At 48.3% G+C, this 12,053-nt stretch overlaps 1 protein-coding gene across 2 annotated transcripts in view; it reads right to left on the reverse strand.

The window, feature by feature from the left end:
- Nucleotides 1–11,963, reverse strand: part of PAMR1 (peptidase domain containing associated with muscle regeneration 1) — a 151,387-nt gene extending 139,424 nt beyond the window's left edge. For both annotated transcript variants that reach the window (XM_057317240.1, XM_048215238.2), the window contains exon 1: nt 11,859–11,963. The gene's annotated coding sequence lies outside the window, so the exon portion shown is untranslated. The remainder of the gene's footprint in view (nt 1–11,858) is intronic.
- Between the last annotated feature and the right edge of the window lie 90 nt (nt 11,964–12,053).

Below are 12,053 nucleotides of genomic sequence, written 5' to 3' on the forward strand. Positions count from 1 at the left end.
ACGAAAAACCATCCCTACGTGATTCCTTAGGGCCATATTCGCTCGAAGTAATGGAAATTTAAATTCAACGGCCCTGCTGGGGGATTGTTCTGAAGCCCACAACCCCCAGTTTTGTTCCAGTTGTATTTCTGTTGCTTCATTCTCTGCTGGTTTAATTAGTGCACGGTAGCGTCTGAAGCAATGTCATGTCTATTCCAGTTCTGGCCAGAGGCAGTTAGCATGAAATTCACAATATTTTTAATTCCAATGAACCTATTCAGTCTAACGGTCCTGTTCTGGGAACTTCAGAGGTTAGAATACCCTGCATCGAAAGCTGCAGACAAGGGAAAAATAGACTTCCAATGGGGGCGGGGAGGGCTTAGAAAGAGGGCTCTTTAAAGGGCTCTCACGGCCGGGTAGGAGCTCTTGGCAGTTCATGGAACCTTGGTCTCCCAACCACCCCCTGAAAAAGTAGCCTCCAAGGCTTGGCTTAAAATTGTGTTATGAAAATGCTGGCTTGGGGAGAAGATACTGTATCAGAATTCCTAATTTGTTGTAGTTAAGGCTGAGACTACTTTCGGTTCTGCAACGAGTCCCAGGGCAGCCAGTGATGGATGGCAGAGCCACTGGGCCTGGGGTCCTTCTGAGCTGGCTTTTCAGCGTAGAGAAAGTGGGAGGTTCCAGTGACCTGGGGACACGCTGGCCGAGGTTTCAATCTGGCTCTACCGTTTAAGAACTGGGCCCACTTGAGGGATATACTGAAGCTCTCCAAACCCTGGTTTCCTCGTTTATAAATAGGGGTTATAAAACCCACGAAAAAGGGTTTGTGAGGCTATGCGAGTTGCCCGGCACGTAGCCACGTGCAACAAATGGTACCTGCCCTTAGTCCATCCGTGGTTTTTAGAGGTGAGACTTCTGCCTTCAAATTAGTAGTTTCTGATGATCTCCCCCCAGTACCTACCCCTAGAAAAAAAAAATCACAAGGAACAGGTGGGTGGCCGGGGAGAGGATTTACTGACACTGGGAAGGACGCTTATGGGGCTAACAGGAGGAGAGGTAGCCAAGCCAGGCCCCTGTGGGGCTGCTGTTGCCAGGAGGCATTACAAGGACACAAAGCATTCCTCCAGCCCCTCCTGGACTGGCTGTCCTCCCTGCTTCTCACTTTTTCCTAAAGCTCTCAGGCCCTGGCTGGCCGCCGCTTTCCTGGGAAACACAGATGGTCAGCATAGAAAATGCAGGCTGGATCTGAGCTCGGCCTTATACAACACTGGCTAAATCATCCTGCCTGCGGGCAATGAAACGGTCTCTCTCTCTCTCTCTCTCTCTCCTTCTGTCTGTCTCTCTCTCTCATACAACCACGGAATATACCCTGCATACCTTATACGAGCTCCAGATACTCTGCTTTCCAACCACCATAAAATAACAGCTATTGTTGGAACTAACACAGATGTCCTATTCCTTTTCTTTACCCTAATAATACAGCTCTCAACCCCTCTTCCTAAACCGAGAGGCATCGTAACGCAGATTTGTGGAAATTTTGGATCTGCTAACCGCGGGAGTCAAAAAGCCAAGTACTGTTGTTGTCGCGTGGGTGTGTTTGCCACCACGACCAACGCTGATTCAGACCCAAGGCCGATGTGTCACCTGGGATGTGTCTCTAGGCACGTGAATGACAAATCATGCTGCTCGGAGTTGACTTTTATGGGCTCCTGATAAAAGATGCCTAAGAGACATCCTGTCGAGACTGTCCAGCATAATTCTGCTAAATTTTTTTTAATAATTTTTTTATTATGTTAGTCACCATACAGTACATCCCTGGTTTTTGATGTAAAGTTCGTTGATTCATTACTTGCGTATAACACCCAGTGCACCATGCAATATGTGCCCTCCTTACTACCCATCACCAGCCTATCCCATTCCCCCACCCCCCTCCCCTCTGAAGCCCTCAGTCTGTTTCTCAGAGTCCATAACTCTGCTAAATTAACTGTTAGAGTTTTCTCATTATTATTTGAAAAGTAAGGGTACCTGGGTGGCTCAGTCAGTTAAGCCTCCGACTCTTGGTTTCAGCTCAAGTCCTGGTCTCAGGATCCTGGGATGGAGCCCCTGCTCAGCTTCGTGCTCGGGGCTAAGTCAGCTTGTCCCTCTCCTTCTGCTCCTCCTCCCACCCCCCTTGCTCTCACTCTCTCGAATAAATAAAAAATCTTTTTAAAAAAAATAAATAAATAAGCAATGCAAGGTGATAATTTGTCAAAAGTCAAATAATCCAGAAGTGTTGGGTGGAAGGTGGTCCCGCCCAGAAGCGCTCCCTTACAGACTTCCTGCTCTGTCACGTGGTAAAAGCTGGATGAGCCAATGGGGAAACGTGTGTTCCAAGCCCAACCAATCAGGTTCGCTGCCTCTAGACTGTAAGAGCTTGAATGGGCAGCGCCGGGGACTGAGTCGTCTTACACCTGCACCGCCGGGGGAAGGTCCTCCTGTTTACCTAGCCAGCGCTCTTTAGGTCTGGCGCTTTCCAATTCCCAATTTCCAATTCTTCCACCGGTGACCTATTCCAATGTCCTTCCACCAAATCCCACTTTTGCTTCTTGACTTAGCCAGTCCGTTTCCAATGCTTGCCACCCACGGCCCCTCACCTGATTCAAGTGTAGCAGGTAAAGATTTCACAATCACACAAAGACGGGGAGTACCAAGATGCCCCGTTCTGTATTCTTCTCTATCTGATCCTAAGTTTTAACTTGACCCTCCATGCATACCCTTCAATACTAACGCAGCATGCTTCCTCCAAGTACTCTAGGACACATAAAGTAAAAAGTCAAAGTGCCACACACACCGTCTTGAGAAGTAACACTATGGACAGCTTATATGTATCCTCCCAGCCATGTCTCTACGCAGCGGGGTGTGTGGTCTATAATAATGACTGAATGCCTATGATGTGCCAGAAACCATATCGGGACTTTTCACCTACTCTGTGTTACCTAGTCCCATAATCTCATTTAATTCTCACAGTACCCACCATGAGGGAAGTATTAATATCCCATTTTACAAATAAGAAAACCAACGCAGAGGACTTCTATGTCGCCGAGCTCCCTCACTGAACCTAAGGGGCATGCAGAGCCGTCAGCATCCCTAACTCAAGGATCCTCTCAGTGGGACAACATGGCAAGGTCAAGCCTCCTGTTTACGTCTGTTGGCTTGGTTTTGCCCTGTGTAAGCAAGGGTATCGTACATGAGAGCAGAGAACCAAGACAAAGCTTTTTGTTTCTTACTATTTCCTCTTTGCCAGTTCTGGGTTGTTTTGCAATTTCCCTCCCCACTTCAAAAAAAGTCACTTAGAAAATAATCCAGTGAGGGGCGCCTGGGTGGCTCAGTCGGTTAACCGTCTGCCTTTGGCTCAGGTCATCATCCTAGGGTCCTGGGATCGAGCCCCGTGTTGGGCTCCCTGCTCAGCAGGCAGAGAGTCTGCTTCCCCTCTCCCTCTACCCCTCCTCCCCACTCGTGCACGTGTGCTCGCTCTCTCTCTGTCTCTCTCTCAAATAAATAAATATTCAAAAAGAAAATAATCCAGTCATTGGTGATTACCTCCACTTTCTCTCTCTGCCTCCCCTCGATTAAAGCCCCTAGTTATCCTCTGGTTATTTAACCAATAGAAACAGGCAAGCAAAGAAGAATATTTCAAAATAATCCTGCTCTTTCCCCCTGACCCTTCTGATTGTTCTTTCCCTCCTCCTTCATGTCACAGATGCCAGCAGGAGAAATAGAAAGCACCTATAATGAGAGAGGAGCTTTTAGATATTCTAGCTTTTTAGGAATCCTCCCTGTGTTCTTCTTTTCTGTCCACCTTACTGGAGTTTCAGTGGACACTGGAACATACATGTAACATGAATGTGTAATCATGCGGAAAACCAGGATAGTGACAGAGTCTGCAGGTGTGAACAGAACTGGGCAAAGAGGGATGGCCCTGGGAAAGCTCTGACGTGGAAGTCAGGTAAAGCGCTCTCTAGTTCCAGGTCTGCTAGGAACTAGCTGTTTGCCTTGTGTTCATCACACAACCCTCTGAAGCTCAACTTTCTCCTCCATCAAAGAAGAACAGTCACCCACACCTGCCCCCTATCCCTCCCTAGCAGGTTGTCGTAAAAATCCACCAGACGGGCATGGAGAGTGCCCAGCAAAACTGCAAGGACCTATATAAATATATCACCACCATTAATCCTCAGCCTTTCTACTGCTATTCCTTAGGCCCATATTGTCCCTAAAATGCAGCCATTCTTTAAACTCAGGCAGGCAAGAAATGGCCTCTGAGGTTTCTTGCTTCTTTTTTTCCCTCAGCGGAGATGAAAAGGAACCAGAGATATTCAAGAGTGAGTCTCAGCGTCTGGTGTGTAACAAACGTGCCCAGCCCCAGAGGCACCTGCCCTTCTTCCCTGTGGCCGTCTCAGAGTTGGCTCCTGGGAGGGGAGAAACCGGAGAAGAAATTACAGTGGGCATTCTTGTGTGAACTGCTCAGGCTATTCTGGTCCTGAGACAGCAGTGGTACGGTCCCCGGGACTCTTCGGTCAGCCCACTTCTTTTCTAGCCATTCTTGCCCCACCTGTTAAAATATCAAGCGCATGGAGCTTTCCAGCCTGCACCATCTCCCAGTGGATGGGCTCCGTTGTGCAGCCAAGTCGAGCTACCAGTGAGCACCTGCTTCAAACGAGCTTGGAGAAAGACTATGTGTCAGTACCGAGGAAGAGACGAGTCCCTAGTCAGGGGCCCCTTTGCTAACTCACCAGGGTTCTTCTCGGCCCCAGGAGGCCACGTGCCGTTGTAGCGAACATAACTTTGCTCTCTTGGCAGACCAGGATTGGAATTCGTCTTCTGTCACTTAGCAGGAGTCTCCTGAGCCAAGTGTTACTTGTCAGAATGCTCCAGTTTTCCCATCGGCGAAAGGGGGGAATAACAATTCCAGGACAGGATGGGATGGGTCTTCAAGCTTTAGTACATAGAAAGCTCTCAGCACCCTGCCTTTCACATGGGAAGTAGCCTGGAGATGTTGTGTCCACCAGCATCCCTTTCCCAGTTTGATCGCCAGAGAAACCTTGATAGTCTGGAACCTGAGGTCCTGAGAAAGCCTACATGCGAGAGTGGCCCTGGGTTACATGAAACTCGGGGGAAAGCTGCCTGTTTCTCCACAAAGAACACAGGAGGAGAGACAGGAGGGAAAGGACAGCCAGATGGACGACGGCCTTGCACAGCGATGTGACGCCCTCCACTCCTAGTCTGGGGAGCCCCGCAGATCTTCAGCAAAGTCACTACCCTCGTACGTTTGGTACAAGTACGTCTGGTGGGGGGTGGGGGGTGATTAAGACGCTGAACTTTGCAGCGTGTCATTGTGTGCTGGAGCCAAGACAACAAACAGGGAAGCAGATGCAGAGGACATGCTTGAGGAACAGAGCCCCAGGGACCCTCAGAAATAGAGGGAGAGTCTCTGCACCCTCCCAAGCCGTGGAATGGGAATCTGGATAGAGACGAACTGAACTTCGAAAGAGCGGGGCAGGGTCAACCAACAAGGGGGTTACACCATCGCCATCATCCTCATCATCTCCATCACCATCACCTGTCATCGATCATCTGCCTAGGGGATGCAGAAAACTGGTTTTAGGCAATGCCAGCTGGGACTCAGGAAGCTGGCACATTCCTAACCAGGGCTGCGTCGCTGAAGAGCCTGTAGCCGGCTCCCCACCCCCACCCCCCCCACCCCCGTCTCACTGTTGAAATGTGAAGCTACGTCTCTGTTCACTGGTCCCCGCCAGCCACCAGCGAGTGTCTGTTAGCTACCCCTTCCGGCCCCTTTTCAGTCCCACAGCGATGACTTCTCCCAGGGCCGCAAGTCCCTGGCCGTCCCACTCAGGCAGCTCACCATTCTGACGACACTCCCGTCTGCACTGCAGTGAGCCCCCAGTTATGGATTACTTACCTGCTGGCCATCATTTCAATGTAAATGGATTTTAAAAAGCAGCGAAGGAATATATTTTCATTTGGAGTTAAAGCATCCATTTTTTATTGGAGTTTGAGTCTGGTCTCGACTAGACGGCAGAAGAATGGCCCCAAGGCTAATAGAGCTAATGATGATGATGGAGATCCCAGGAGACAGCGATGCCTCACCGGCAGCCACCTCTATCCCGGCTTCGCTGCTTGCCTGACGGTTTTGTTTTGTTTTTTTTTCCACGGCCCCTTCCATTAACACCTGCTGCATATGATGGAACCATTATGATAATATCTCCTCTCCCAGAAACCTCGATTGGTCTTGACACATTATCAACCTAAGAGCTCAGCCACTGCGCGCGAAGCCCTATTTATAATAACCCTTGGCAGAAGCCACCCAAATAAAGCCTGGTGCTTACGGGCCACCTTTCATCTGAGAAAATCAGAAAGATTTACAAGCTTAATTAAGCTTCAGCATCTAGCTGACTGATGAGACGGGGCCCAAGCAAGCGAAGGAGCCGGAGCTGCATGGCTAACTGCGCGCTGGCCGAAGCTCTGGGTGGCGACGGACAAAGAAATCAGCAAAGCCAGCCAGCGGCACCACCTTTCGTGGGAGATGTTTGTTGACTGAATGTCTTCAGGGTGGGTGGAAAGAGCCGTAAGTGAATGAGGAAGGGGCCCTGGAGAATCCCTGACCTGGAGCTTCTCAATCTAGGGAGGGGGCCTATGCATTGTTTCTTGTATCCAAAACGGATTAAGCTAATCCCACATATTCAAGTGCTTTTAAGAATGAGGAAATTGAGCCCCTGAAAGATATGGTAATCTACCCATGGGCTCCTGGCTGCTGAGCTCCCCTGTGGTTCCCTCTGCTCGCCTGAATGCCCTTCTCCCCCAAAGCCTGACCTGCAAACACCTCCCCCTCCCCTTGCCCTTCAAGACTCAGCTTCACATCTGCGCCCTTGGTGGAGCCTTCCCCGCTTTCCCTGGTGGAATTTGCTGCGCGCTCCTCCATGCTTTCACGTGGTTTATGTTTCGGTAAGAGCTGGAGCACTTACTCAAGGCTTCGTGCGCGTTTCATCCACACAATCACGTTATGAGGCAGGTACGGTTATCGCCTCCACTTTTCAGATGAGTTAACAGGCCCAGAGAGGTTAAGTGACTTTCCCAAGATGGCACAGTTAGTAAGTGCAAGACGTGGACGGGGCTGCACGGCTCCTGTCCCTCAAGGCATCACCATGCCGCCTGCCCAGGAGCCCCCTTGTGATGGGAGAGATCTACTTGCGTGTTCACCTCCACTCTGGTGGGTAAACTCTTCTGCGAGGGGTACAGCATTTAGGAATCTTTTGGCTGCAGACAAAACCCCAACCACGCGGCAAGCCTGGAGGAAGGGTGCCTTCAGAGTTAATTTGAGGGCTTGGTGCCACTACCCAGGACCCAGGCTCCTTCCATCTTTCTCCTCTGCCCCCATCAATGTGTCCACTTAGCTCCCCTTGTAGTTATGCAGTGACTATCCCAAGTCGAAGCCCTCAAATCTGGATCTGAACCATGGAGGAAAGGGGCCGTATCTTTTCTGTGGCTTTTGGCCACAGTGTGGATATCTTTTCCAGAAACCTCCCTGGGGACTCCAGGTCTCACTGGCCAGAATGGTGTCATAAGCCTATGCCTAAACCGAACATGGGCAAGGGGACTGAGAGCACCACGACTGGCTTAGCAAAATCAGGGTCCAGCCTCGCTTCTAGCACCAGGTGCCGGAAGGAGGATGAGGAGCTGCCAGAAAGAAGGAAGGGAAGAGAAAGCCGAAGAGAAGACAACCCACCAAAGCTCCCGACGTGGCGTCAAGGACAAGAGAAAAGCAGTTGCCCCGTCACTTACTGCCCAGTTCCTGGCCTTCTGCATGTGAACAAAAATGGCAGTTGAACTACGTTACAGCAAAAAAAGAAAACTCACGTCCCTAAGTGCCCAGCCCGGAATTTTTACCACCATACTCTGTAACTCGAGCATGATGCATTATGACTGAGCTGCGTGTCGGCAACGGCTTTCAAATTTGCTAAATTAATTCACCAATGCTCTAACCTTTAGATTCTAGATTCTAACAGCAGTGGCTATAGGAACCTTTTTCAAAAGCAGGTCAAAAGAGAGCTACGTGAAATAAAGAGGTTCATAAAAATGTTAGTCTCACCATAAATTACACGTTTCTGTCAACCCTGACTTTCTTTCCAGAAACACAGTGAAACAGAGTGTATTCTTAAAAGTGAGACTCATTCAGGCAGGCAGACTAGTTGCAAAGCCGATCATATTTCCTGACCCCCTTCTCGCTATCGTGTAGGACTTACCTGGAACAAGCTGTGTATATACCTGCCCCTGACAGCCGGGTATGTGAGAACGGGATCAGTTAAGTAATTCTTGAGCTTGTGATCTAATAGAGACATACCAAGAAAAGGAAAATGATCCCCGAGCAGGAAAATAATGTACCCTAGGGGGACAAAGAGTGGGGAGGAGAGAGACCCAAATAAGAAAACTATGGCCCAGAGAAGTTGGAAAACTGCCCGGAGTCACACAGCTAGCTGTCTCATGCATGGAATTACACAAATACTGTAAATGTGAACTCTTGGTCTTTTTTTTTTTTTTTTAAAGATTTTATTTATTAATTTGACAGAGAGAGAGAGACAGCCAGCGAGAGAGGGAACACAAGCAGGGGGAGTGGGAGAGGAAGAAGCAGGCTCATAGTGGAGGAGCCTGATGTGGGGCTCGATCCCAGAACGCCGGGATCACGCCCTGAGCCGAAGGCAGACGCTTAACGACTGCGCCACCCAGGCGCCCCTGAACTCTTGGTCTTTTAAGCACTGTAAATATAGGGACTAATTTAATTCTCTCAATAAGCTACAAGGTTACTATTAATTAGTATGAATCATCAGATGTTACCTAATTGTTACCATCAGTATTAGCAACACCTGTAAGACTATTATAACCGCATTTCACACCTGAGTGCACTGAGGCACAGCGAGGCCGAGTAACTTATTCAAGGTTGCACACCTGGGAAGTTTTAAACCCAGACCATTTGGTTTGAGGGTTTGTTCTCCTAACCATTTCACTTAGTCGCAACCCCAGAGAACATTTCAAAGCAAAATTTAACCTGAGTTGAGTCTACTTTGACTAAATGCAGTAATTTTTTATATCTGACATTTTCCCAGTTTTGTTTTGTTTTGTTTTTTTGCAAGGGGTCTCTCCTCCATCATTCTGGAACCTCAGCCCGGCCGTTTACTTGCTATACGACTTCGGGCCAGTCACTGGTTAAGCTTCAGCGTTCCCATCTGTAAAGTGGGGACATTCCTATTTGTTGGAGACGTGTGTGTGCCAGAGAAAGCAGGTAACGCCCTGTGCCAAGCCCATAATAAGCACTCGGTCAGTGTGCCACCAGCACTGTAGTGATTATTAATGTCTCGCTAGCACTTCCTAACAACTGTGTGAGGTAGGCAGGATTTATTATCCTCATTCCTCAGACGTGGAAACCTAAACTCATAGAAGGGAAATAACCCGCCAGAAAGGAAACAGCCAGAATGTGGAAATGCCAGACTTGGGAAAGGTTCCAACTCCGAGCCTCCTGCCCTGTTCCCAACCCTCAACGCCACCCCCACCCTCTTTCCCAGGAGGCACTGTTAAATGAGCCAGATCATTCTTCCAACAGGACTATGGAAAAATGTGAAGCAATTGGAAGTCAAGGCTCAGGGAGAAGCTCAGAGGAATATTAAGAAAGTTCTCAAGGTGAAAATAGGGTACCAGGTAGGGACAGATAAGCAGCACCTTCCCTCATCCTAAAGCCACTACCAGAGGGGCAGAAGGGCCAGGGGCTGGACATCGTGATGAACGGTGCTATCCCAAGGAGCCACAGTGGCTTGGCCATGAGTGGGGAAGGGGAGTGTCCCCAGGCTGGGAGGTTAAGGCAAGTGGGAATGTTGTCATCTTACAGGTAAAACACAGGAGTGTGTTTAATGTTTTAACACTGTCTAAAATAATCAAATACCACTTTAAAATGGCATTCCACTCGGAGTTTGTTTTTTGGTTTTGGTTTTAGTCCTTTGGTGCCTTTCTGTATTTCGGTGCACTTGCTCAAGCTTCTATTAGTGTGGCCCATTGTGATACACGGTGCTTTGGGTCCTGTGGCTGCAGGCAAAGGGCTAGGATAAGGGGCGCCTGGGTGGCACAGCGGTTGGGCGTCTGCCTTCGGCTCAGGGCGTGATCCCGGCGTTGTGGGATCGAGCCCCACATCAGGCTTCTCCGCTGTGAGCCTGCTTCTTCCTCTCCCACTCCCCCTGCTTGTGTTCCCTCCCTCGCTGGCTGTCTCTATCTCTGTCAAATAAATAAATAAAATCTTTAAAAAAAAAAAAAGGGCTAGGATAAGGCCAGTCCATCTTCCAAAAGGTAAGATCTTAGCTGACTTCTGTAAGACCCAGTTTCTTCATCAATACCAGGAACATGATGGACCCAGTTTCTTCATCAATACCAGGAACATGATGGAAAGATTCTGGGATTTGGAATATCTGGGTTGGAGGCCAGCTCTTCTAGAATGAAAGTCATGTGCCTCCTCTTCCCACATTATGTGGAGCCTTCGCTGATATTTTTTTCCTTTTAAAATGAAAGTTCTTTTTCTTTTTAAGATTTTTATTTATTTGTCAGAGAAAGGGGGAGAGAGAGAGAGAGCACAAGCAGGGGAGCAGCAGGCAGAGGGAGAAGCAGGCTCCCCACTGAGCAGGGAGCCCGATGCGGGACTCGATCCTAGGACGCTGGGATCATGACCTATGCGGAAGTCAGACACTTAACCAACTGAGCCACCCAGGTGTCCCTAAGATGAAAGTTCTTATTTTGTATCTTTTAGTAGTAAGTTGGGTTTTTTTTTAAATCAATACATGCCACTTGCAGAAACTTAATCTCATTAACATTCCAATGATTTATTCGGCAAATTGTTACTGAACACCCACTAAGTGCCAGGCACCGTGCTAGGCAGCCCAGAAAAAACAGACAAGAGGGACTCCTCAGACAATGACAATGAACTATCCCTTATAGTTCTTTACGCTGTTGTTAACAGCTAAAGAGAGAGAGACACCAACTACTTTGGATTTCCCCATAGCACCTAGGACATGTCACCGGCTGTGGTAGCCATGTCATAGGCTCAGAATTTAGCTGGAATAAATGAATCATCCTCTTAACCATGTATACACATTTCTCTAAGCAGATGATATTCCACTTATGCCCACAAGGTGGCGCTCTTGCTTACGGTTTACCCAGGCTGAATGCGCTGCATTCAAAAAAAAAAAAAATTCTCAGAAGGTAAACCAAAAGATAAAAAAATCAAATTCAACTTATTGAGCATCTATTTAGTGTAATATACTATGTTAAGTGGTAAGAGAAATAAAGGTTAAGAAATAGTAGTCCCTGCTCTCTAGGTTAACATAGAGGGCGAGGAGCTTACACAGAGCAGGAACAATACCTTTTAATGAATTACTATGTTTTGATGCCTCCATATGGGAGCCATAGTGACCACAGCATCAGATAAGATCTGTAAAAAGGCATGATAGAGCTGTGTGGTATGGAACAGATTCAACAAAGACTCCACACTTCAGCCAATATGGAAACACTTGAGGGTATAGTATACAGGGTCAGCGCTAGAAGGCTCCAGATGTGGTCTTTTGATGCCTCCGGTCAGCCACAAACATTAGGGTGTCTGCCCTGTAACTCTAAACATTCATTCTTTGGAGAATAAAATATAATCAGTGCCAGCTGATGAGCTAATGAAGTTGAAAACCCCCATGTGCACCTGATGGTGGATAAAGAGAAAAGAAACACATGTAAGAAAGTAGATTTCTAACTCCTGCCTCCAGGAGGCGGAGTCCCCCTCCACCCCCAATTTTGCGTCTTACCTGGGAATCTTGGTTTGGATCTGGGACACACACTCTTGCAGAGAGGAAAGGGGGGAAGCCAATTCTTATTCAAGAGCCTTCTTGGTGGCTTGAACCCAGAGGTGGCTGAAAGAGAGTGTGGTTTGTTTTGTCATTGTTTTTGGGTTTTTTCTCCTCCACTCTCCATGCCCCCCCCCACAAAGATTTGTTTTTCCC

Source organism: Ursus arctos, unplaced genomic scaffold (assembly GCF_023065955.2).
Source record: "Ursus arctos isolate Adak ecotype North America unplaced genomic scaffold, UrsArc2.0 scaffold_23, whole genome shotgun sequence".
Taxonomy (NCBI): domain Eukaryota; kingdom Metazoa; phylum Chordata; class Mammalia; order Carnivora; family Ursidae; genus Ursus; species Ursus arctos.